General features: G+C 34.8%; 1 long non-coding RNA gene across 8 annotated transcripts in view; it reads left to right on the top strand.

Annotated features, from left to right (window-relative positions):
* LOC106634210 (uncharacterized) overlaps positions 1-25,282 on the top strand; it is a 240,570-nt gene that overhangs the window by 151,505 nt on the left and 63,783 nt on the right. Inside the window, exon 4 of one of the 8 annotated variants that reach the window (XR_010111143.1) lies at positions 2,277-25,276. The exons of the other annotated variants lie outside the window; for them this stretch is intronic. This is a non-coding gene — a long non-coding RNA (uncharacterized LOC106634210). The remainder of the gene's footprint in view (positions 1-2,276; positions 25,277-25,282) is intronic. 8 annotated transcript variants of the gene reach the window in all.

Genomic DNA, 25,282 nt, shown 5'->3' on the forward strand with positions numbered 1-25,282 from the left:
TCTGACTTTAGTATATAACTACCCTCATTTAGAAGAAGGTAGGCAAAGGCCTATTCAATTTAATGAAAGTTTAAATATTGCAATGTTATTTCTAAACTAATTAGTTTTCATGATTGTTCATATTGTACATTAATTTGAATATCAAACAGAAGTCTATATAAAGCCTAATCCACAATAGTTTTAAGTGGATTGCTTAGAAAAATTAGTATTATCATTTATATAACTTGGAATCCAAAGAAGATTCTCTGAAGAGAATGATCTTAAGCACATTACCAGAGTAGATGAGTGAAGAACTGGGGTAGGAGTACAATATGGCATGGAGATGGCTTAGGGTGAATCAGGAACTAGCAACACCCTTCGAGAAAGCAGCTGTGTGCCTGAGTTTTGATCAGAAGTTCATCTGCTGTTGTTAAAGATCTTTTAAAGAATAACTGGATGAACAGTTATTTTACTTCTCATAGTTGCCTGGATGAATAGATTTATTTTACTTCTCATAGTTTTTAAATTATTCTTCAGACAAAAGAAAATAGCCATGGCAGATTATGGCATTTAATAATGGTAATTCAAAATATTCTATCAAATGAATTAAAAAAAAAGTAAATGTCAATAGGCAACATCAGTTTATTTCCATTTCTTAATAATCACCAAGCTATTCAAACCGAGAGCAATGAGAAGCTCATAAAAAACAAGCCATGAATCTACCAGGAAATTCGAGGGAGGGGATCTTGCTTTATCAATCTGTGTATCTCCAGTGCTAAGCACGATGGCTTATCTCATACGTGGTTGAAAGGCTTCAATCACAACAAGAAGACTCCCAACTGAAGACTTTTTTTTTTTTTTGAGATGGAGTCTCTGTCGCCTGGGCTGGAGTGCAGTGGCATGATCTCGGCTCACTGTAACCTCCAGCTCCCAGGTTCATGCGATTCTCCTGCCTCAGCCTCCCGAGTAGCTGCGATTACCATGCCCAGCTAATTTTTGTATTTTCAATAGAGAAGGGGTTTGGCCATGCTGGCCAGACTGGTCTCTAACTCCTGACCTCAAGTGATCCGCCCGCCTCGGCCTCCCAAAGTGCTGGGATTATAGGCATGAGCCAACACGCCCGGCCTAAGACTTCGTTCTTTAAAAATAAGTAAACAAACCAAAAATTGAATAGACATAAACCAAATGAGGATAAAAGAAAACTCTGCTTTAAAAGCCTAATTCCAAAAACCTATGAGCTGCAAGTCATCAGTGATTAAAAGCTAGGAGGCACACTGGGTGTTTAAAAGTAGTACCTGTGCCCTTCTAAAGCAGCCAAACCAGTGAAAATGGGTAGAAGCCAATAAGGGGGCATTCACCCCTTTCAAGCATCTAAGGAATGCACATTCAACACATTCCAAGCGCACCTCCCCCGCTGCAGGCTGCTCAGGCCAGTGGCCTTCCACCTCTAGCCACATTGCATAAAAATTAATAGGAAAACAAAAGAGATGCCTTTCTGGATTTGTCACATTGCTTCACACTGGTGCCCCTTTCTCTTGTAATCAGGATAAAGAAAGTCTCTGCCGGGCACGGTGGCTCGCGCCTGTAATCCCAGCACTTGGGAGGCCAAGGCTGGTGGATCACCGAAGGCCAGGAGTTCAAGACAGCCTGACCAACATGGCGAAACCCTGTCTCTACTGAAAACACAAAATTAACTGGGCATGGTGGTGCATGCCTGTAATCCCAGCTACTCAGGAGGCTGGGGCAGGAGAATCACATGAACCTGGGAGCTGGAGGTTGCAGTGAGCAGAGATCACACCACTGTACTCCAGCTTGGGCAACAAGAGCAAAACTCCGTCTCAAAAAACAAACAAACAAACAAAACATTGCAACCCCATTGTGAAAAGGGGGAATGTGTGAACCCAAAAGTTCTGACAAAGGAAGTGGACGGGGCAGCAGGAATAGATGAGGTAGCCCGTGTAGAAAAACTCCAGAATTTGCTAGGTATTTTTTTGCTTCTGGTCACTATTTAGAATTCTTTGCTTAAACTCTCACTTCCAACTTATTGAATATATATTGTCTCAGCTCAAGAATGGAGAAGAAGGTGTTTAACTCTAGATTAGACTACCCAACCTGTGGTTTAGTAGGGTAAATAGAGTTCATAAACAAAAAGCCCTGTCCTTACAAGTGTTCATCAACCACCTGCTTGCTGTGTCCAAATCAAGCCAGTCAGGAAACTCATCCCACCCTTGATAACCAGAAGCAGTAATTCAGCAAAGTGGACTAATTGTACTATGTCACTCATTTTTACTATACAGATATCTGTGGATATCTCTCCAGAACTTCATGTATATGTAAGTGACTTGCTCCCAATTCTTTCACATTTTATCAATATCAGCTGTGTTTTGCTTAAAAAATGAGCCTCACATAACTAAAATTTCTACTGTAATAAAGCAAGTTAATTGTAGTGAAATCTAATTATCTGTTTACTATGATTTCATTATAAATCTTGTGGTTTTTTTTTTTCTTACATTGTCCTTATGTATTAGCACCTGTGGTAAGATATATTGATCACAGTTTCATCAGATAGGCATACTGCTTTTTGTTTGAAAAAAATCTTTATCTTTCAGCTTCATGTTCTAGGAGGAACCAAATGTAACATTTACTTTTCATTTTGATTGCATATTAACTTGAGGTCATAATCTTGCTTTAACAATCCATCTCTTCTAATTATAGATATAGGAGGTATGGAAGTATGTGTTTGCCACAGAACAAACTCTGGATATATTTCCATCTTGCTTAGAAAACTTTATGTAAATGTTTAAATAAAATATTTTAGGATAAATGGTTTTTATCATTGCCTATTATGTCATTTTCTATTAAAAGTGAATTTTATACTTAATTGACTCTGATTCTTAAGGCATTAAATTCTAGTCCATTCTTCTTATGAGATAGGTTTAGTAAAATAAGTTAGTTTTATGGGATCAAAAGCTACAAACAGGCTGGGCATGCTGGCTCATACCTGTAATGCCTGCACTTTGGGAGACTAAGGCAGGAGGATCGCTTGAGGCTAGAAGTTTGAGACCAGCCAGTGCAATATAGCAAGACCCCTGTCTCTATAAAGAAAAAAAATCAAGTAAAAATATCTAGAAATATACTTTCCCCAAAATGTGTATATTTCCTTATGCCATTCTGCCAATTAAAAATTGTCAGTTCCTGGATGTTACTTGGATGGTGTTTTCCTAATACTAAAGCTACTTATTCTAGGCATTTGTGAGTTTTATCATTCTCAGGAAGAATAAATTAACTCAAGTGTCTTGCCTTTACTAATAATCTATAGAAGATATAATACATGACAAAACGAGATCTCCAAAGGCAATTTATCTATGTATGTCTGTGGGTCAGCGGAGAGACATCAAGAGTTAGGAGGGAGTGTACCTGTAACACTCTGAATAAGATTTTGATGTTAAAACCAATGTGGCTTGTTAGTCCGATATGTGCCGTCTATGCCACTAAAGATGGTGCCTACTCCTTACCACTCATACTTGCCATATTCTTTACCCATTTTTACTTGACTTTGTATCCCAAAGTTCCTCTTGTGGGCTATGTGTGGAATGTGATGGCTTTTCAAAACATAAATTGGGGAACAAGTGTGAAAATAAATATATGGAAAACATTTTAAATATTCTAAATATTATAATTTAAACATCAAAAGAGTTATTGTATATGTTCAAGATTGAGAGTTAAAAAGTGAATATAAAATTCTAAATAATAATAACTATTTCAACATGAACCTAAAACTGTGCCTGTTGAACGGTGCATAGAATATTAAATAGAATTAGTAAAGAGTTACTTGAGTAGTGAATTACATCTTGCATTGTCAGCCTATGATATCTATGTCCATATATTTTGTAGCCTAGATTCATAAAATGTATATTTTTTAAAATCTTAACACTTTTCATCAAATGGAATGATTTGTTTTTAATTTGATTATAGATCAATTTTTAATTTGATTCTAGAGCCTACTTAATCATCGCTTTAGGTTCTTAAATTTCTTTTATAGAACATAGGTGAGCAGATTTTTAGGGTTTCCTTTTAGATGGTTCTGAGGTTTCTGTCCATGTTCAATACTATGAGTTTATAACTTTACAATATTCTTTTGTCACTTGCCTAAAAGCAGGTTTGTTATTTTTCTTTTTCTCAAGGAAAGCTTTAGAGAGAGAATCTAGATCTTTTAAATTTGAAAGGCATTCATGATACCCAGTTACTTCCTCTAATGATTGACTACTGTTGTGAAACCTAATGTTAATATTTAAGAAGTGGAAAATTATGGATTGTATTGTAAAATAGTCAATTAAAAGAAAAGTATTTTTGTGTGTGGGAATCTAGCAACTTTCATCCCATAATCCTTAAATCAAGTTTAATGTGTACTAAAAATATCAAGTTTTACCTTGAACTATTAAGATTAATACAAGACTCCCATGTTTTTTCAGATTTTCCCAGTCTTCAATGTTCTAAGGGATTTACTCTGAGACTACTTAAACCTTAACATTTTTGATGTTCTCATTTACTCACTGGCTGTTACAATCTCAAACCTTGTGCATCAATACTAGGAGCTCTTACTTAAAATGATTAATTGTAATGTTTTCAACAGTGAGCACTAATGTTTTTCCTTGGGGGAAAAAAATCTTCCTTATATGTTTATGTGGTTCTCTTGCCTCTGTAGTTGACTTAGATTAATTTCTTTGCTAATTTTCTTGTTCAGTTGGATAAAAGAAAGCTTCGGGCTTTGTATTTCTTGAAAACCAAGAAAAGTAAGTATTACACATAAGAAAATATTCAATTTTACACTTCTTCCCTTGGGCAGTTGACCCGTGTGCACATGTGCATGCATAGCAATCTTTTGCAATGAACTCAGTTTACATATGAGATCTGTTTTTCAGTATTGTAGAAAGATATCTAATGTATTTGAAAATACATTGTCAGCACCTAGTGTTCCAAAACATAGATTGAATTTAGTGTGGGAATACCGCATAGTATTGGAAGAAAAGTAATTAAAATCATTTAGAAATTGTTTTGAAGAATGCATTGCTGCAAGGTGTCATAGCCATATAAACATGACACCACCATCTTATGGAATGTACAGAAAAGGGGTGTCTCTTGTGCCAAATAAACATTCTTTAATTAACGCTTCACAATATGTAGTGTGAACTTTCCTAGTCTGTGTTTATCCCTCCTGGGGCTGCTACTTTTAATGCCTCAAAAACTGTTGCCTGTATATATTCTCTTTCTGCTGGATCTTGGGATGAAGAATTGATTACAGGTACATTTTCTCCTTGAGTCTCTCTAATAAGCTGAACTAAAACTACACTAATACAAGAAAGCAACAAGAAAGGGCTTCTTATGATGAATTAGTTGTGCTTATATACATATAAGAGTTAGTGAGGGCCACAAGAATAAACTGGCACAATAAACTATTTGTATTTGAACACTACTATTTGTATTGAACTATTTGTATTTTAATATAATAATTACTTTGAATTCCATAATTAATATACCTATACGTGAAACATTTTCCGCTCAGGAAAGAGTCATAGACTTTGGGGGGAAAATGTTATTTTATTTTATTGTGAGGGTTTGAATAGGCATTTTGATATTCATTATCTATTTGCAGGGAAATGACAAGTTTTCAAAATGAAACAGTCTTTGTTACCTGTCTCTTTTGAAAGACTTACTCTCATGTTGTTTATTTAATTGTTTTGTCGGCATTAATCTTGCTTTTTTTTAAATAATGCATATTCCTTTTAATTATGTCTACTTATTTAAATAAAACTTTTAAATTGTGAATAGCTATGAATCACCGTATCCATATAACTAGAATATGAAAATCTTAAAAAATTAATGTGCTGATAATTATAATATTCCTGTTTCTTGCATTTGTTTTACATTAATACACATTCTGAAAAAGAGGAAATGCTTATCTTGGGAGTGGCTTAACTTGTTTTGGGCACTTTTTCTCAGTGATAGTCATATATTTTGGAGCAGCCAAAATTCACATCTCTTTGCCAGTGTAGACACAAAATGTCAAGTTATTATGCACTAGTAGAAGGACATATTTTCTTCACACTTTATTAATTAATCTATTTCGTGAATTTTTCTTTTCAAATGTCTATCACTGTAATTACCTTTGTTTATATTAAATTCAGTTTCACTGGATTACTTAGAATGCTGATATTCAAATAGTTTTTTGAAGCTCAGATTTCAGGCTTTGTTCAGTTCTACTTACAGTATTTATTACAATTAATCATTATTCCACCTGCCTCTGAGCACCTTTTACCTAGTAGTAGCAGAGGTGAGTCCAGTCTCGTGCAGGAAGAACAAGGATGTGTTTGGCAGGTAAGCTGATTAGTGAGTCTACATCAAGTGATTGAGTCAACAGTTCATACCAACATAGCTAGAGCAATGCTTTTTGAACTATGGGCAGCTGTCCTTCCTCTTGATGCATGCATCTTTAATCATTTCCAGCATTTTCTTTTCCATTTGTTATTTTCACCAGGGAAGAGAGAGCCTTATAATATTAGTCTGTTATGTTAGCTTTCCATGGATGTACACATTATTTAAATCATATGTAAATTAGATCCATCCTTCAATAAAAATTTTAAAACTAGTAAATCATCTCCTAATAATTTTTCAAAATTTAAATTACTGTTAATTTCAGATAAGGCTAATAGGCAATGGTTTTCTTGTTCTACAATACTCTTAACCTAGAACTAAGCCGTGTTCTCTAATAACCAGATCTCAAGGTATATGAATTTTCTTTCATTATTGGAAACATGGTTAGAGTGACCTAAAGCTCCAACTTATTATTACATACATGGAACCCAATCTAGCTAGTTCTTTCTTATTTAAATTATCTTTCCTTAGAGCCCTTTCATTGTTCCTCCTGGGGAGGACTTAAAGGTTTTCTTGGTTCTAGTCACAATCAGAAAATATATAATGAATTTTTTACATATAAGGTGAAAGAAGTAGAGGTACATTATTGCTTGAAAACAAGGTGTAGCACATTTCTAAAAATTACTATGTTAAATAGAATCAGCATATGTAAACAGAACACCAGCTAAACTACCCCCACCTAAACTTCAAATGAAGACAACTGAGTAAAATGAATAAGATGTTTTCTGACGTAATCACTGAAGTCTCAAAGGAAAACAGGACAGTCACAAAATTACCAGGTCTGATGAGTTAACTACTTAAAAGTGTGATTAAAAGCCAATGGAAATGATAGGAATGGCAGCAAAAAAGCATCCTGAATGTAGAAATAGAGGTACATTCAACTGGCCAACTGGAGTAGGATTTCTGTTATCCAAGGCTGCGTTAAGTGATTAAGAATGCACACCAGAAGGCATGGTTTTCACATTATCTCAACACATCTGCTCAGTGGATGAGTAGTGGATGATATGGAGGTTGTCTGGTAATCTTAAATGGAAGAGGATATAAGCCATGAAACAGGAGAGTGAGGAATGTGATAGAAATATGTTTGAACCTCACATGTTGTTAAGTTCTGAAGCCCTTAGGAATTTCATCTTTTAAAATTATTATTATGTTCCATTGTTATTTCTCCTCAAGAATAGACTGTGACTTTTCTTTCTTATCTTCATATTTTTAAAAATAGTCTCTAACACGTTTTGTACAAAATCTCTAAGGAAATTTTAGGGTTTCTTTAAATTCTTAACTCAGTATTTTTCAAGGCAAACCATTCCGAATAAAGGAACACAACATTTCTGACATATTTGAAGTATGTGAAAACTCTAAATTACGTGGATCCTAATGAATCATAGTTGCAGTTTAGGTAGCTATCCTAAAAATTAGGAAGGTCAAATACTACCTCTTTGTTTGGAAATTCCACCTCCGTGATTTGTTCATGATAGCCTTTTTGTGAGAAGGGTTTTGACTGTAAAGAATGAATGAATGAGTAAGCAGTTTTTATTAAACAAGCTCAACTTTGTTCTGTTGCTGCTGTCTCTTTGTTGTTGTAATGTATGCTTCTAATTCATGCAATACCAACATGTTTTCCCTCTCTTCAAGAAACAAGCTTTACTAAAATACTTTCACTTCTAAACAACGTGATATATATATTTGAAATTTTCTTTGAGTTAATAGAGGCCTACTTTCGAGTGTTGTCTAGAATATTGATAAAAATCTTTTTAAATACCCTCAAAGCTGCCTGAACAGGGGATGAAGGGTAGTCAGAAATAGAAATATGCCTTCTATTTTCTCATACTATTTATTGAGTATTTTCTAAATAATAAAGGGGAAAAGAAGATATAAATATTATCCAAAAGAAATACAAAGGAGAAATGCTTGATGTGATGGATACCCTGTTTACCCTGATGTGATTACACAGTGCATGCCTATGTCAAAATATTTCCTGTAATCCATAAATATATATACCTACTGTGTACCCATAAAAATTAAAAACTAAACAAATTTTTCCAAGGTATATGGGCGTATACTTTCACTTTACAGTTGTAGAAGTTGGATGCCTGAGGTTTGGATAAATTACTGCTTTCACAAGTCAGATTCCTTTAAAACTGGTTGGGGTTTTTGAGAATGCAAGAAGTCCTCGGCTGCTGCTACTCAGGACAAAATCATCATGGTGCATGGAAGAAACCAGTAAAAGGACCTGTAAATATTAGATTTTTCTGACTTGTTCACTTGCCTCTTCCTCCTTCCCATAAGTGTACTCTTTTTTTTAGGGTCTATGTGCAAGCAGTTTTTTAAAAATATAATCATAAAAGTTGCTTTTTCAAAGGAGTCTAAAATGCATTTCATATTTGTCATTGTTTTCTTTAAATCTAGAACTCTTTTGGAAGGGATATGTAACTTGAGATGGCATTGTTATAGTTTGGAAACTGTATTCATCTGCTTCTTCAACTCAAAATAACAGTGCCTTCAGATCCTGAAAACTTAACTACTTGTCTTTATTTATTTTTACCCCACTACAGCTTATGTACCTTAATCAATAGGAGTTCAGACTTTATCCTCGTTTTTGCTGCATTTCACATCTTCAAAAATCAACAACTCTGTCAATGAATTCCAGACACATAAAGCCAAGTTTAAGAAATAGTCATGAATTGGGATTTTTTTTTCTCCATTTAACAAAATTTACTTTAAAAGTAGCAGGGAAAATAACTCCAAATCAATCTGTTACAAGGAAATGTTATTTTATGTTTGTATGGCGCTTTTTGTTTTCAATGGTTTTAAAGTTGCAAAATTGATGTTCCATTCCACTGTGGTAGTGTAATGCATTTTCAAAGGAAGAAACCGAAGCCTTGAGGTGTTAAGTATCCTGTCTGTAGTTGCACAATGAACATGGCAGAGACAAAATTAGAACTCAGTTTCTAAGTTTTGTTTTCTTTCATCTGTCTCTCTTTTACATATTAAATTCTCAAATTAGAAGTGTGATGTGCTTTCAAATTTAATTTAGACCCCTAAAAAATACTTTTTCTGTGATACATTTATGCTTACTTTTCTATAGTCTAAGTGATTATTTTCAAAAAGTTTAAAAAAGTAGTTAGAAATATGAATGATACAGGAATGCAAAAAGAAGCCTCCAAACGGATAGATTTTATTCTGGTAAAACTAAAACGCTCATGGAAGTTTTGTTATAAATTTTTTTCCAAGAACTGACTTTATTCCTCTGGAAATGACATCATGATGTATCACTAAATGGTCTACTTTGTCATGAAACTTGAGACTACCACATGGGATAGAATATTTAAGTTCCTGAACTTCTTAATGACTTAAGTTTTCTTGAACATTAAGGTATTCAGTGACTACTCTCACAGGCTTACTAGATAATGAAAAGTCTAATCTTATCTTCAGTCATATAATGTGTAGTCGGATAAGAAGTGAATGGACAACACAATAGTTAAGTAATGAGCCAATGGAAAAATGAATGAATGAAACTGACAAGCAAAGACTTTAATGAATTCATATTAGATATTATGGTTTTATGCTTGATACATTATAGAATTCAAATAAAAATGGAAAATATCTCTAGGATATCAATTATTCAGTTATGCCAAAGTTATTCAGCTGCTTTAAATCATTATAACCTTCTCACTTCTACAATGTTATACAAAGGAGAGAATTCAAATAGAGGAAAAAGACACATGGAAAAAAGTATTCATTTTAACACTATACATTTGATCCCCAATATTTTTGGGGGGTGGGGGGGACGGAGTCTCACTCCTTTGCCTGGGTTGGAGTGCAGTGGCACTATCTCGGCTCACTGCAACCTCTGACTCCCGGGTTCAAGCCATTCTCCTGCCTCAGCCTCCCAAGTAGCTGAGACTGCAGGATCGTGCCACCACACCCGGCTAATTTTTTGTATTTTTAGTAGAGACGGTGTTTCACCATGTTAGCCAGGATGGTCTCGATCTCCTGACCTCATGATCCACCCGCCTCGGCCTCCCAAAGTGCTGGGATTATGGGCGTGAGCCACTGTGCCTGGCCATGTTCCCAAATTTGAAGCCTTAGAGATTCTCAACATTTGCGAATTTGTTAAACAAATACATTCCTGCGATGAAATTTTTCACAGCTACTTAAAATATTGATTAGTCCAATAGTAACATAAAAGGAAGAACATGAGCTTTGGGATCAGAAAAACCTATATTTGCGTCCTCTGTCACTTGCAAAATGTTCCAAATATAAAGAAACTCCTGGAATCTGTGCGCACTGTTAGTTTCTTTGTAGAATCCTCCCTGACCTGACACAGACTACTTATCCTATGGTGTACTGAGATTTAACACTGTGCTTGCAGAGAGACCAATTTAATTTTGAGAGGTAATCTGAATGAAGACTTAAGAAAGGAATGAATGGAATCAGATAGGCCACAGTCAAATTCTGGCCACTTACTAATGGTACCACATTGGGTACATTACTTCTTTGAAGCTCAGATTTCTTGTCAACAAATTGCTAATAATTATACTGTTTACCCAGTGGATGATAAAATGGCATTAAATGTACTAGCACCGAGCTAGGTATGGATTTGGTATTAAGTACATAGTAATTGTTAGCATTGTTGTTGTGTGTCTTATGCTAATCTAAAACTTTTACTCAAAAAGATTTTAGTCGGTCATTTATGCCCAAAGTATTACTTCTTAGTACACCAAACACCCTGTCTGACCAAACCCCCAATCCAACTGCCTGGCCATTTTTCCTAGTAACATTCCTTGTATAAGCCAGCATTTTTGCAGTTCTAGTCATTTCCCCCAAACTGTGTGAATTCCCACCCTGAGCCTTTCCTCCTGCTCAGCCCACAGACTATGTCTTTTCTCCCTCTTCTAGATTTTCCTGTTGAACAGTCCTTTTCCTTCAAGGTTTAAGTCTAGTGGAGCTTCCTGCTGGAAGCCTTCTATAAAGCACTCAGTATTTACTGTCTTTTTCTCCTGTGTTTTTATAGCACTTTGTATTTGATAGAATGCTTCACACTTTCCATAGATCATAATTTCTATATCTGACTCTCTACCATATATTAAACTTCTTGAAGACAGAAGCTATTTCTCCCTTCATTTTTGTAATTCTTTTAGCAACTTGGTAACTTGCGCTCAGTGGATATTTATAAAATATACGTCAAATTAAATTCAAGTGACTGAAAGCTCTAGAAATAACCTCGTGTAACCCTTCTTGACACAGATGTGCTATTTGAAGTGCCCATTTGAATATGATTTTTTAAATTTTTACATATTGAATTTTCACATACATAAAGTTGGTTCTAAAAGGCTGAAAGTATTGGTATACTTGACACAGAATCACTCCCCCCTCACATTTCATTTTAATTTATTGCACAGATAGAAAGCTAATGGGTACAATTATGTGGATATAATCTTTCCATCTGGGCTAGTTCATGAACAAAGCATATTAGGTAATTTACAAGCTCTATCCTGGCTTGCTTAAAACAGTATCTGTAACATTTTGGGAAATTTTACTAGTTCAAGAGAGGGAGAGATAAGTGAATTGATTTACATGGTCGATTTGGAAGACTTATGGATCCTCTGGAAAGAAAATAAACTCAAGAGTTTTCAAATATAATGTCTTAGAATTCTCTCTTTAGAAAGGAAGAAATTGTAGTTCTTTAAAACTGATTAACCATGAGGATGGTAAGACTGGGGGAAAGGATAGGCCAAAACTTGGCCTGAACATGAGTGTCAGCTGATCTTGAAAGAGTTTCTAATTTTAGTGTAATTAAAACAAAAATTTTTAATAGCTTCACCTATTGCCACATAATATTAATTAGGCCTCCAAAGACAAGAAAAGCTCCTCTTTGAACCACTTTTACAGGAATCTCCGTGCCCTCTTAGAGTTTCAAGTCTGCGACTTGAAAGATTTAAACTACAAAATTCTGTGTGTATGTATGTGTCTCTCTCTCTGTCTCTCTTTCTCTCTCTGTCTATGTGTGTGTGTCTGTCTCTCACACAGGCACACACACAGACACAAACACACACACACACACACGCACGTAATTTTCTCCCAAAAAATTTACACCCAAATTAATGGCGTGTTCCTTTTTGACAAAGACTTTGGCTAAACCCTCTTGTAAAACATTCTAAAATGGCTAGTGATATCTACCTACTGACAAGGAGTCAGTGTAATCAATAACCCAATCATACACTCAAAATGCTTAACTATAATCTTAGGATTTTTAAATATCCTGATCATTTTCACTTGGTACTTCATATTGAATGAATATCACCAAGATCCAACTTGATAGGCTGGGCGCAGTGGCTCACGCCTGTAATCACAGCACTTTGGGAGGCCAAGGCGGGCAGATCACGGGAGTTCAGGACTTTGAGACAAGCCTGGCCAACATGGTGAAACCCTGCCTCTACTAAAAATACAAAAATTAGCTGGGCGTGGTGGCAGGCGCATGTAATCCCAGCTACTGGGAGGCTGAGGCAGGAAGTCACTCGAACCCGGTAGGCGGAGATCGCAGTAAGCCGAGTTCTAGCCACTGCATTTCAGTCTGGGCGACAGAGAGACTCCGATTCAAAAAACAAAACAAAACAAAACAAAACAAAAAAACAAAGATCCAACTTGATTAAAAAAAAAAAAAAAAAAGGTGGGGCTGGACTGGCCGGGCGCAGTGGCTCACGCCTGTAATCCCGGCACTTTGGGAGACCGAGGTGGGTGGATAACCAGGTCAGGAGATCGAGACCATCCTGGCCAACATGGTGAAACCCCGTCTCTACTAAAAATGCAAAAATTAGCTGGGCATGGTGGCTGGTGCCTGTAATCCCAGCTACTCGGGAGGCTGAGGCAGAACCCGGGAGGCGGAGCTTGCAGTGAGCTGAGATAGTGCCACTGCACTCCAGCCTGGAGACGGAGCTAGACTCCGTCTCAAAAAAAAAGTGGCTGGACTTGCCAGAGTTTGGTTGGCAAAGAAAACCATCCAATTTTAAAGTGATCAAGGTCATTGTAGACTTTGAAAAATCTTTATTTCTGTTTGTATACAATGGTGAACTTAAACAATTCGTGAGAATTTTGCAAGTCAGTATAAGCTCCAATTCTCCTTCTTCAGAAATGGAGAAGAACTTGTTTAAATATTACATATTTTTCTTTAAATAATAAAGAGACAAATTAATTCCTATTAAGTCTTAATTTGGAAGTATTGTTTGATTGTGGAAGATTCTAGAATGCATGTTAAGAATCTGATTTTGTCTATGAGCTCCTTCCCTGTTTCACTCCATGGTTCTCTCCAATTCTACCTTCCAATATTCTCATCATGTTATACTTTATCCAAAAAGACTAAACTTTTCGCCCTTCTCTGAATATACATTTTCATTACTTTCCACCAAACTACTTTTAAATATCTAAAATTCTACCATTTTCCAAGGAGACTTATGTGCTATTACAAACAAAATAGGCATATAAACAAATAACTAATATAAATGAAAGCTGCCTTAATCATTACCAAACCATTATTAGGATTAAAAAGCCCTTACTAAATAGTAATCAAACATAATTTTAGAGCTAGTTTAATGGCAATTATATTTCAATACATACTTTAAAAATGTATGTTGTGACTCTTTAACACCTAGCTCTAAGAAATTAAAACTATTATTATCACAATATTTTATATATATGACTAACAAAAAACTTGCAATATTAATAAAATGCCATGTTTCTCTACTCTTTAAAAAGAGTTAAGCTAATATCAATGTACTAAGTAATAAGAGTAAAATATGTTCGCAAATAGACATGGAATATTCACCTATGTTAGAACTTTCTCCTTCAGTCTACCAGCTCAAATCTATATGAGAAACCTATTTTTAGTTCTTGTAAAAGAATAAAGCCCGGCACCCATTTTTAGTTTAGCAAGCTCATAGTGACACATAGAGCATTTTTCTATAGCGTTTTCATAGCATATGTTGTATGGATCACATACTAAATATTTATTTTGTAATTTACAGTCTAGAGGAATTATGAAAAAAGAAACTGGGTAAAAAATATTAGATCAAACTTTGATAATAATAAGTTTAAGTAAGAAACTAACTTTTGAAATTTACATGTTAGCTGGGCATATTTCAAGATATCATCTTTTGGGAAACACCTAAAACAAGTTGTTTTCTAATAAGGTTTACCCCCCACCGCCCCCGTTTTTTTTCTTTTAGCTGAATTGTTATGTTTTTTTCTGAACAAGTATTTGTGTGACAGTTTCTACTGCTATTGGTTCAGTTGACATTCTATCATAAATAATAAAAATTCTTGGATATTTTTACTCTTACAAATATAGTAAATCTTCACTTATATTAATATATGTACATTGTACATATATAATATATGTACAATGTACATATATAATATATGTACATTGTACATATATAATATATGTAAATTGTCATATGTTACAGATGCTTTAGAAACATTGTATATTTGAATAACTATACATCACAGGACCACAGAATTCTGGAATATGTGTGAATTAAAATCATTAAAATGTTTATAAACTGAAAACTCAGTCATGTGAATTTACTTATGAAGAATACCTTAATATCACAGTAGAGAACAGAGTATGGGAGATGTTTAATTTTAGTCCAGTTTTAAAACAATGATATGTTTAACTGGCTGCTTACTTTTAAATGATATATTCATAAAGTTTAGCAATGTTCATTCACAAATTTTCCCTATAAATTTAACTTTCCCTGCACTAATCAACTATATAAGTTAGTAGACTCTAGTTACTTCTGGATTGCTTGGTTCATATCTTAAAAAGGAGAGATTTTTTTAAATGGTGTTTACTCAGAAAGTAATGACATCTTTTAAGGGAGAAAATTTGGCATTTTACATTTCAGAAGCAATAGTATTGGCAGATGTATATCAGGATTTTAAAAATTCCTTGCAAAAATATGCATATTCCAGCCAGCTGGAAACAACATGAGACCTTTATTCTACGGGAGATCTAGAGAGGTTGTGTGCCTCTCTAGATCCCCTTCCTCCACATCCTACAGTGAGTTAATAACCAGTGGTGGGCAAGAATGCAGATCGCCTGCCTTTTGGGTAGGTGTAATTTTTCATTACCTTGAAAGTCTTAAAGGTAATCCTCGAATATTGAATACTTTATTATTTATTAAATCACATTTCTAACTGTTCCAGACCATGTTTCTATAGCCTGTGTACACAGTGATTGACACATAAAAATCAGTCACATTTAACAAGTGCATGAACTTAAACATCTTTATATGAATTTAATATCTAATTGTGAATTGCTACTCACTATGTGATCACCATCTGTCATTCAGCATGAACTGAGAACTATACATTATCACTATTTATTGGTTCAATCTTTTTCAAGGCACAATGCCTAAGGAAGTTACTGATTATTGATCCACCATAATTGAAATGCCCACACATTTGAAAAAAGATGGTTAATGAAAATAACTTGTTCCCTGTATATTGATTTAACTAAAGAAAGTAAAATGCATTTGTGATTCGCTTGTACATTGTTTTTCTAACCACAATAAAAACTGACTTGAGAAGTTTGTCAGACGTATATATTTATTTCACAAATAGGTATCTTTTTGATGGCTTTTGTGAAGAAAATGATGCATTGGAATTGATATATTGTGCATAATATAAATGCCAATAATACACTTATTCTTCTAGATTTTTATTTATTCTAAGTTTATGCAATTATTATGTAGGGCTGTTTACATCAAAGATTGACTGCCTCTGGTTTTGCTCTGGGGAGTCTTAGCTTTTGCCCTATGTACAGCTCTGTGCTTCTAAGGCAGAGCAAAAGTTGTTGGTGCTCGTGGGTTTCTCTCCTTCTTGTGCCAGAATCACTTCCCTGCAAGACTGCTTATGGAACATTCCTAACCCACATTTGTTTCTCCCAGGACTCTGGCTCCTTTGAGGGATTTGCCAGCCTAGCTGGATGGAGGTATTCCAGCTCTGCTTTCTTTCAGATAATATTTCTATTCATTTTATCTAAATAAAGGATTATGTTAGCTAAAAACGATTGAACTTGAGATATGAGTAGGTACCTTTCTAGTATCTGGTTTTGTTACAGGTTCTTATGGTTGATTTTCTGCCTGTAATGTAGTATTTTAATAGAACCGTCTTTAAATAGCAACAACTCCTAGGAAAAAGTTTCGAGGAAACCTATGTAAGCTTTTTGAAAGAAATTGGCATTTAAGTGCTTAATTCAGTTAGCAACTCATAAAGTCTATATTGACTGGGATGCAAATAGCCTTTATAAGCATTAATTTCATGACATGAACATTTTGTAGAAGTGAATGTAGAGTTTGTAGATCCTTAGGCAAATCTTCACTGTCAGTTGAATTTATTTAAAGAGCTTTTCTGGTCACCTTTGAACCTCAATGATTTCTCCAGATGTACAGAAGTGAACAATGTAAAAATCTTGCTGTTTCAGCAGAACTGATTCCAGCTGGCTGGGAACTGGATCTGCAAGTCATTGGTTACAGCTGTGTTTCGATTTATGTGATGGTTGAAAAAATAAATTACCCGATTAGATGGCTGGAAAGAGGACTCTTTGTTTAGCCCTTGTGTGGGGACTGAAAGTGTTTATGGTGCTGTTTTCTACGCAGTCTTTGCAAAGTAAGCTGGACAAATAGACTTATTCAATGCTTCTAAGAAATGTTGCATATTCAGCTTTAATTCTTTACTAAAGAAACTGTATTTTTTTATAGTGCTGTCATCCAGCAAATGTTTTAAAGGTCTAGCATTTAAGAGAAGCAGTACGTTTTCTGTCCTACTGAGCACTGCATTTAGTAATTGAAAAGCAGTTTTCTTTTGTTTAATGTGTACTTTAAAACATGTCTTTGTCAGGCACGGGAATGGGAATACATTTTCTCTTAAACTCAATACTTTATAATAGCAAAGTATCTGAACATAAGTTCTAACTTAACCCTTTTCCTCAGTGAGTTATGGCTAGTGTCACATAAGAGAAAATACATTAATTAAATTGCTGTATAAAGAAATATAGTCAAACATTACTGTAAAAAATTAACATGCCTGTGGGCCACTTAGGCTATTAGGCTTTTGAATTTGTGAATGTTTTCTTTGTTATAAAAGTAAAGTTTTGTATGGAGAGCTTGGAAGAGCGTTAATCAGCATATAACTTTCCAGGCTAGTAAAAGTCAAAATGCTAACTCTTGGAGCTTTGGTATACAGAGCCTAACAAAATACCTCCCCAAAAAGACTAATATACTAACACTATCTTGTGTGAGGAGTTTTTTGTTTGTTCTATTGCATTATTTTTTTAAGGTAACTTAACTTGGATCATTCTGTTTCCTAAGTTATAAGCTGTCAGAACCAATGAATTGTTTACAGCTCACCCAGTTCCACTGTGGCATTAAAAAAGTGAGCGGTGGCTCTGGAACAGATAGCTACGATGATATGTCTTCATCATTATTTTCTCAAACACTGATTTGCTAAATGATTTCAATATTTTTTGGAAGTTTATTTTTTTCTTTAATGCTTTCTAAACTCCTGAAAAGGGCCCACATTCTTCAGTGAACTTGAGACTGAGGCCAAGCACTTGACTAGGTGTCACAAGGTCTCCTAAGTTCAGTAGCAGTTCAGTGTGGGGAACACCCAGGAATGTGTTATATTTTCCAAGAAAATAGACAATTCTTTGCTATTTCCTTTCTTAAGCAGCTATATATTATGGAATTTAAAGATGCAGAATAAATAAGCATAATGTATCTAATAGGAGACAAAGGTGGGATTGATCTGTCTTGAATTGAAAGTCAGTTTTGCTATGTTACGCTATTTTCTTGATCAATGAAAGTATACCTTCTAACCCTTAACAAAATCAATACAATTGATTGGAAAAGATAGAACAAAGCATGAGAATTCAGAATACACTTGAAACTTCATTGTTCAGAAATATTTAAATGATGTTTATAATGCTTAGAAGCATTTTCCACTAACTCCATTTAATGGAAGCTTCTTTAACCAAGATTGAAGACCTAAGTAATAGAGTTTGAGAATATGCTATAGTGGCATCCTTCATAGAATAACATGTTTTTTTTTTTTTAAGTTAAACTCATCTCACATTACTTATACTTCTAAAAGTGAGAGCAATTTCTATTACTGAGCATAGAGATAGCAAAGTGAAATTCAATCTTGAAAAGAAAGTGTATAAATTAATATGAAAAACTTAGAAAAGAAAAAAGTATCTATAAAGAGAGAGCAATTTTTAATTTAAAATAATTTACTCTATATTTTGTGCTCCTGCTAACTGTCATAATTAGTAGATAAAGCATTTTCTTTTCCTATGAAAAGAACCCTACAAAATTAGCATATTTTTTACATGAAAGAAAACTCTAAAAATCTAGAATAAAAATGATTATGCACAGTCAGTATAATACCAATCCATTAATAACTTTATTCCCCTTCAATTAAGGAGCACTTGAAAAATGAATATTTTTTGAAACCAAAAAAGATGTTTTTAAAGTTTTTGCAAGTTGATAGAGAATTTTTAACCTATGATTCACCTGTTTTTCTGGTTTCCTTTGTATTCCAAATTTCAGAAATCCACTTAAGGAGGTTTTATAAACTATATATCTTATCCTGACAAATTTTAAATGCCTTATTAAAGCTACAGTGTGTCTATTAGATCAATGAATCCTAAAATGTTTTTTTAATCCACATAGGCTAATTTTTGCAGTCATCCAGTGAAATTATGAGGTTTTCTCCCCAGTGCCTATGCCATAACTGTGTTTACACATTTTTAAATCTTAGAAAATTACTATCTAGTTATAAAATGAAAATATTTTATGTAGTATATTTCAAATAATTAAAAATTTCAGTGGGAATAAAGTAATCTACATAAAAGATCTAGTATAACATTTTGAAGTTGCCATATTATGCAGCTAATGTGAAATGATACAATTTTTTTTTTTTTTTTTTTTTGAGATGGAGTCTCACTCTGTTGCCCAGGCTAGAGTGCAGTGGCCTGATCTCGGCTCGGTGCAACGTCTGCCTCCCGGGCTCAAGCAATTCTCCTGTTTCAGCCTCCTGAATATCTGGGACTACAGGCGCACACCACAACGCCCAGCTAATTTTTGTATTTTTAGTAGAGATGGGGTTTCACCATATTGGTCAGGCTGGTCTCGAACTCCTGACCTCAGGTGATTGACCTGCCTCAGCCTCCCAAAGTGCTGCAATTACAGGAATGAGCCACCACGCCTGGCCTGAGATCATACACATTTTTGAAATTCAGCTACTAGGTGAGACACCACAGGGATATAGGAAGAGGCTATGTTATTAGCTTTACTGGGGATAAATGTTACTGGACAGTTATTATGAGGGTTAAATTAGATAATTATGTCAACAGATATCTAAATAGCAGATAGTAATTACCAGGATGTGTTTCCAATTGTACTGTCCTTCCATTGCACAGGATTTTAGGGCTAAATTGGGCTTTGGAGATAACCTAGTCCTCTCTCCTCATTTTAAAAATAAGAGAACTTAGGTTCCAAGAGTTAAATGACTTATCCAAGATGATAGACATTATTAATTACAGAATTGGCACTAGAACCAGTTTTTCTCACTCTTAGATCAGTTATTTTTCTACTTTCTCACTTCGTTTCATGGTGTTGTACATAGCCTACCATATGGAAAATAGTACTTTTCTATAGTTACGTTACTTAAAACATAAATTTTTATTGATCCTGTACCATAATATTCACAGTCTAAATACAACAGTGATTCTGAAGTCATTTGAAGGCTTCTCACTTATATTCATTCTTAAAAAGCCAGGATTAATTATTTTCTCTCTCACCTGTTAGGAAGCACATCAACCCAGCAGAAACATTACTTATTAGTATGTACAATATGGAGAACTATTGAAAAATACTCTTCCAGATTTGTGTGTGTATATATATATATATATATATATTTTATTTATTTATTTTTTTGAGACAGAATCTCGCTCTGTTACCCAGGGTGGCGTGATCTCGGCTCACTGCAGCATCTGCCTCCTGAGTTCAAGCAATTCTCCTGCCTCAGCCTCTAGAGTAGCTGTAACTACAGGTGTGCACCAACATGCTCGGCTAATTTTTATATTTTTAGTAGGATGGGTTTTCACCATGTTGGCCAGGCTGGTCTTGAGCTCCTTACCTCAGGTGATCCACCTGCCTCTGCCTCCCAAAGTGCTGGGATTACAGGAGTTAGCCACCGTGCCTGGCCTCAGATTTGTATATAATTTGTTAGGGTATAATTTTTGTGGTCTCCAAATTGCCCCTTATTATCATTCCCTGCCTTTTCCCTGAAAGAGAAACACTCCACCAGCATCCTCAAGACCTAGTTGTTCCTATGTGTGGTTGCACAACAAAGTTCACATCACTTTTAACTCAAGACCTTCCTCAAGTTCCTCTTCTTGCTCTGTTCCCTCATCTCAGTGTCATCTCTGTAGTGTGCTTTGAATGAGGTCCCCTTGTGGATACTGGTGACTAACAGACTAGACTGGAAAGTAGGTTGTACACTTCCGGAGAGCAGAAGAGGGGAGAGGGCAAGAGGAAAGAAAACAGGGAAGGGAAGCCATGAAAAAGAGATTGCTACAATGAATTACAATTTTTTTGTATTACTAAATGCAAGAATGAACATTAGATTTTTACATGCCAGGATCATTCCTAAAAGGAGGAGAAATCTCTGATTATTTGTTTTTCCATGGTAGTTGTGATATTCTACACTTACATATATCAAAAGAAAGAGAAAGAAGGTAATTTCAGGTTGGCAAACCTATTGCATCCTGGTCATAAAGTGCCTGAATTTAACACTGAGTCATTTTCTTGTCCAAATACTAAAATCTTGAAAGAAAATATAGGTCAAGTTTTTTTTTCCTTGTTAAAAACCAATGATCTCTTTCATCGTGAACCTTTTAAAGTAATAACTCATATAAATTTACATTTTACATTATTTAATTTGGCTTAAAATAATTATTAGTTCTAGAATCTGATTTGTAAATCAAAATTGTCATACCAAGGTACACACACACACACACACACACACTCACAAACACACTCATATCATCTGGGATTTTTTCTCAGTTAATTCTGCAGAAAATTCCTAACCAGGGCTGGGAGTGGTGGCTCATGCCTGTAATCCCAGCACTTTGGGAGGACGAGGTGGGCAGACCACAAGGTCAGGAGTTCGAGACCAGCCTGGCCAACATGGTGAAACCCACATCTCAACTAAAAATACAAAAATTAGACAGTCATGGTGGCATGCTCCTGTAATCCCAGCTACTCAGGAGGCTGAGGCAGGAGAATCACTTGAACCCGGGAAGCTGAGGTTGCAGTGAGCCAGATCGTGCCATTGCACTCCAGCCTGGGCGACAGAGCAACTTTCCATCTGAAAAACAAAAACAGAAAAAAAGAAAATTCCCAACCAGTTCATCCTAGTCCACAAGAATCTGATTTTTGTCTCCCTTGTCCTTTAATTACTCTTCCTTGTCTCCTAAAAAAAAAAAAAAAACAGTTTTGTATGCTCCTAACTGCTGATTGCTCCTTATTTTAACTGGATTTTTAGAAAAGATTTTTTTTTTGAATTTTTGCTACTCACACTACTATTACATCACTTCTTTATTGAAAGCAGAAATATGTAATATGTGTTGTTTGGCTCTAAAAAGAGAATGACTGTCATTTCTGGAAAAGTTAGACAAATAAACACCTCATATTTATTCGGAGACTTTAGCTTGAGTAGTTTTTTTGTGTCTTCTGATAGTATTGTTATCAACTATTTCAAAGTTAGTATCTATATACCCTTTTTCCTTAAGTAATCATGCATATTTCCAGACTATTAGTAAATAAAAATAATAGATACTCTTCAGTCAAAAGAAATTCTCTTTATTTTAGATCTTCAAATAAATCAACATAGTTTCATTCTCTTAAAAGAGACTTGAAAGAAAATATTGAGATCCAATAATCAATTATGCTATAAAACTTTTCACAAGGAAAATTTAAGTCAACAGTCTCCTATAAAACTTTCTGCAGGGTTGGAAATGTTTTATATCCAGACTGTTCAAAATGGTATCCACCACCATGTGCCCTTCTACACATTTGAAACATGGCTAGGGCAACAGAAAAAAAAATGAATTTTCACTTTAATTTAAATTTAAATAGCTACACGTGGCTGGTCACAGCTTATTGGAGAATGCAGGTTAAGTAAAACAGAAAAAATGCAAGTAATAAACAATAAATTCTGCACATCCATGAATTTTGAGTCAAAATTTGAACTGTAGTTGATTTTTTGTCTTTTGTCTTCTATCCTTCTTACTCCAAATCTCACTAAATAATTTAAATATGATCCCCTTCTTAGCACTGATTTCAAATGGCGTTTATAAGAAATAAAAGATTCCTGCCTTAGTAGTCAGGTAGAAGACAGGTTGTATTAAAGTATTTCAGAGTAGTCAGTTATTACTTCCTTTAACTGAAAATATTTTTTGACATTAAATTCATATCTATCTTTCTTATTTTTTAGAAAGTTAACAGAACAAATCTCCAAAATCACAAAAATAGTTGATCTAGCAAGGCAATACTTGCATTATACTACTTAAATTAAGTGTAAAACAGCATCAAAATTTTACTTTGTAAATATTTTAGCCATAGTCAAAGTATAAACTCTGATTTAGGGATGGTTTTGTATTGATGATAAGATGTTAAGAATTAGAAGAGACCTTAAACCTGTATATATGACAGTGGTAATTGGACTAATTGATTGCAACATCTTCTTTCAAATAAATATTGATTTAATCAAGTCTGCATTCCCATTGGCCTTAACGGAAGTCCTATCAGACGCCTGTGCACTCGGATCTAGCTAACCTCTATCTGGATATAAATATTTTAAATGCATGGCCATTCAGTTCTAAGTATGAATTTTTTGCGAATATTTATTCCTCTTGATTTTCTAAATTCCTCAGTTAACATTGTTATGCCTTCTGTAAAGTTAAGGCCTGTGTGTGTGTATATCTTTCTATGTAATAGAGAGATAGCATGGATTAGGGGAAAAAAAAGTTGTATTTGCATTTGTTGTTTCTGATTCACAGAGCTAGGAGTGCAGTGTTCATGTGGAGTCCACAGAGCTGGGATATCAGTAGGCAGTTGCTGTAAGCACATGTTCAATTATTAAAATAGTCAACATTTTATGTCTGATAGCCATAGCAAGGTCATGACATTAATTTATCCAAAGTATTGTGGGCAACTGTCTAGAAAAATAAATAGCATAAAGGACACAGATGCCAGAGAACTAAAAAAGAAAAAAAAAAAAAAGGTGGGTCTGAGCAAAGAGAGATTAAGAGATGACCAATTTATTTAATCCACATAGAACAGGAAGAAGTCAGCAGGTGTCTCAACGTTAATGACAAGTATTTTAAGCTATGCTGCGCATGCGTTAATTTTTGCTTTAGTTTTTCATTAGATTCTAAGCTTGTTGAATACTACTCCTATTCTGCCATGTCAGAAGCTTAATTTCATATTTTATTGTTGCTTCAATGCTTAGGGATTCTTTACTACCTGTTTCTTTCTCTCCTTTTTCATTCTTCCCTTCCCTCTTCCCATTTCTGTGTTTCCCTTTCTTCTTCCCTGTTATTATTTTCCTTCTTGCTTTTCTCTCTCATGAGAGTATATTCTTAATTCTGTTTCCTTCTGGTGCCAACTTCTTTTTCTATTTTTATTCTTGCATTTGAGAGGTTTCTTTTTCCTTTTGCTTTCAAATCAGGAGCCTGTAGGAACTGATCTTAGAGATACATACCCTACTACCGATGCTTCTATCTCTTTATAGGTTGTGTGATGTTTTCTTTGGAACCTCTGCGAATGGTTGTCCTTCTTGTTTGTTGCCACAGATCTGTTGCCAATCTGCTACCTTAGTTGAGCCTGCAGTGCCGCACTGCATGCTGGGATCTGTCTGTGTGAGTAAACTGAAATTTCTACAGCACCAGACAGCGTTAGAGTTGGCTTGAGAATTGCCGTACTTTGCTTCCCTTTGTATGTATTTCTTGTATGCTGCCGAGTCACTGATGGCTAGCTCTGTCTGGCAAGTAATTCAGAAATGCTGTTTATGTAGAAAGGAAAGGTAGGGACTTTACCACACTCTGTCATTAAAGGGAGCAATTGAAGAACAAAGGAACTGAGTAAATACCTATATATTGCCTTTTGTGTTGCGAAACACTGTAGCACAAACACATTTGTGTTCAGCCAAATGTTTTACTTCCTTTTGTAATAACGCATATAGAAGGTTGTCTCCACATATGTACAAGAATCCATATTTTATTTAAACGTATATAGTCAATTGTTCATATTTATAGGCTGCAAACATGTCTCAATCTCAAAGACTTTTACATATCCACTCCCACACAGCTATTTGTTATTATTTTAAAAGTTCTTAAATTAAAAAAAAATAAAATATACTAATATCTCTGTTGGTTGATTTTATTAAGCAACTTAGGATTTCAACACAGTTTAAATCATATTGATGACTCAGATCCTGGCAGGTCTTACAATTCCTGTGAAATGAGAGCACAGCTAATAAAAATATTAAGCAATTACTTTTATTAAAATCATAGGGTTTTTTTCATTATCACATAGAAATGATTGATCTATACAGATTGGTCTCACTCATGTGTCTTTTGGGCTGCTTGGGAGCTTCATGTAGAAGTGGAAAGTCCCCTTTGCTCTTCCTTCGACCAAGGTGGGGAAAATGAAGGCATAGAATACAATCTAGGGCTATTAAAGAATTGCTGGCATTACTTCTCTCTATCACGTGTGAGCCTGGCTGCCTGCTTCCTGAGGTAGGG

This window comes from Pan paniscus, chromosome 22 (genome assembly GCF_029289425.2).
Source record: "Pan paniscus chromosome 22, NHGRI_mPanPan1-v2.0_pri, whole genome shotgun sequence".
NCBI lineage: Eukaryota > Metazoa > Chordata > Mammalia > Primates > Hominidae > Pan > Pan paniscus.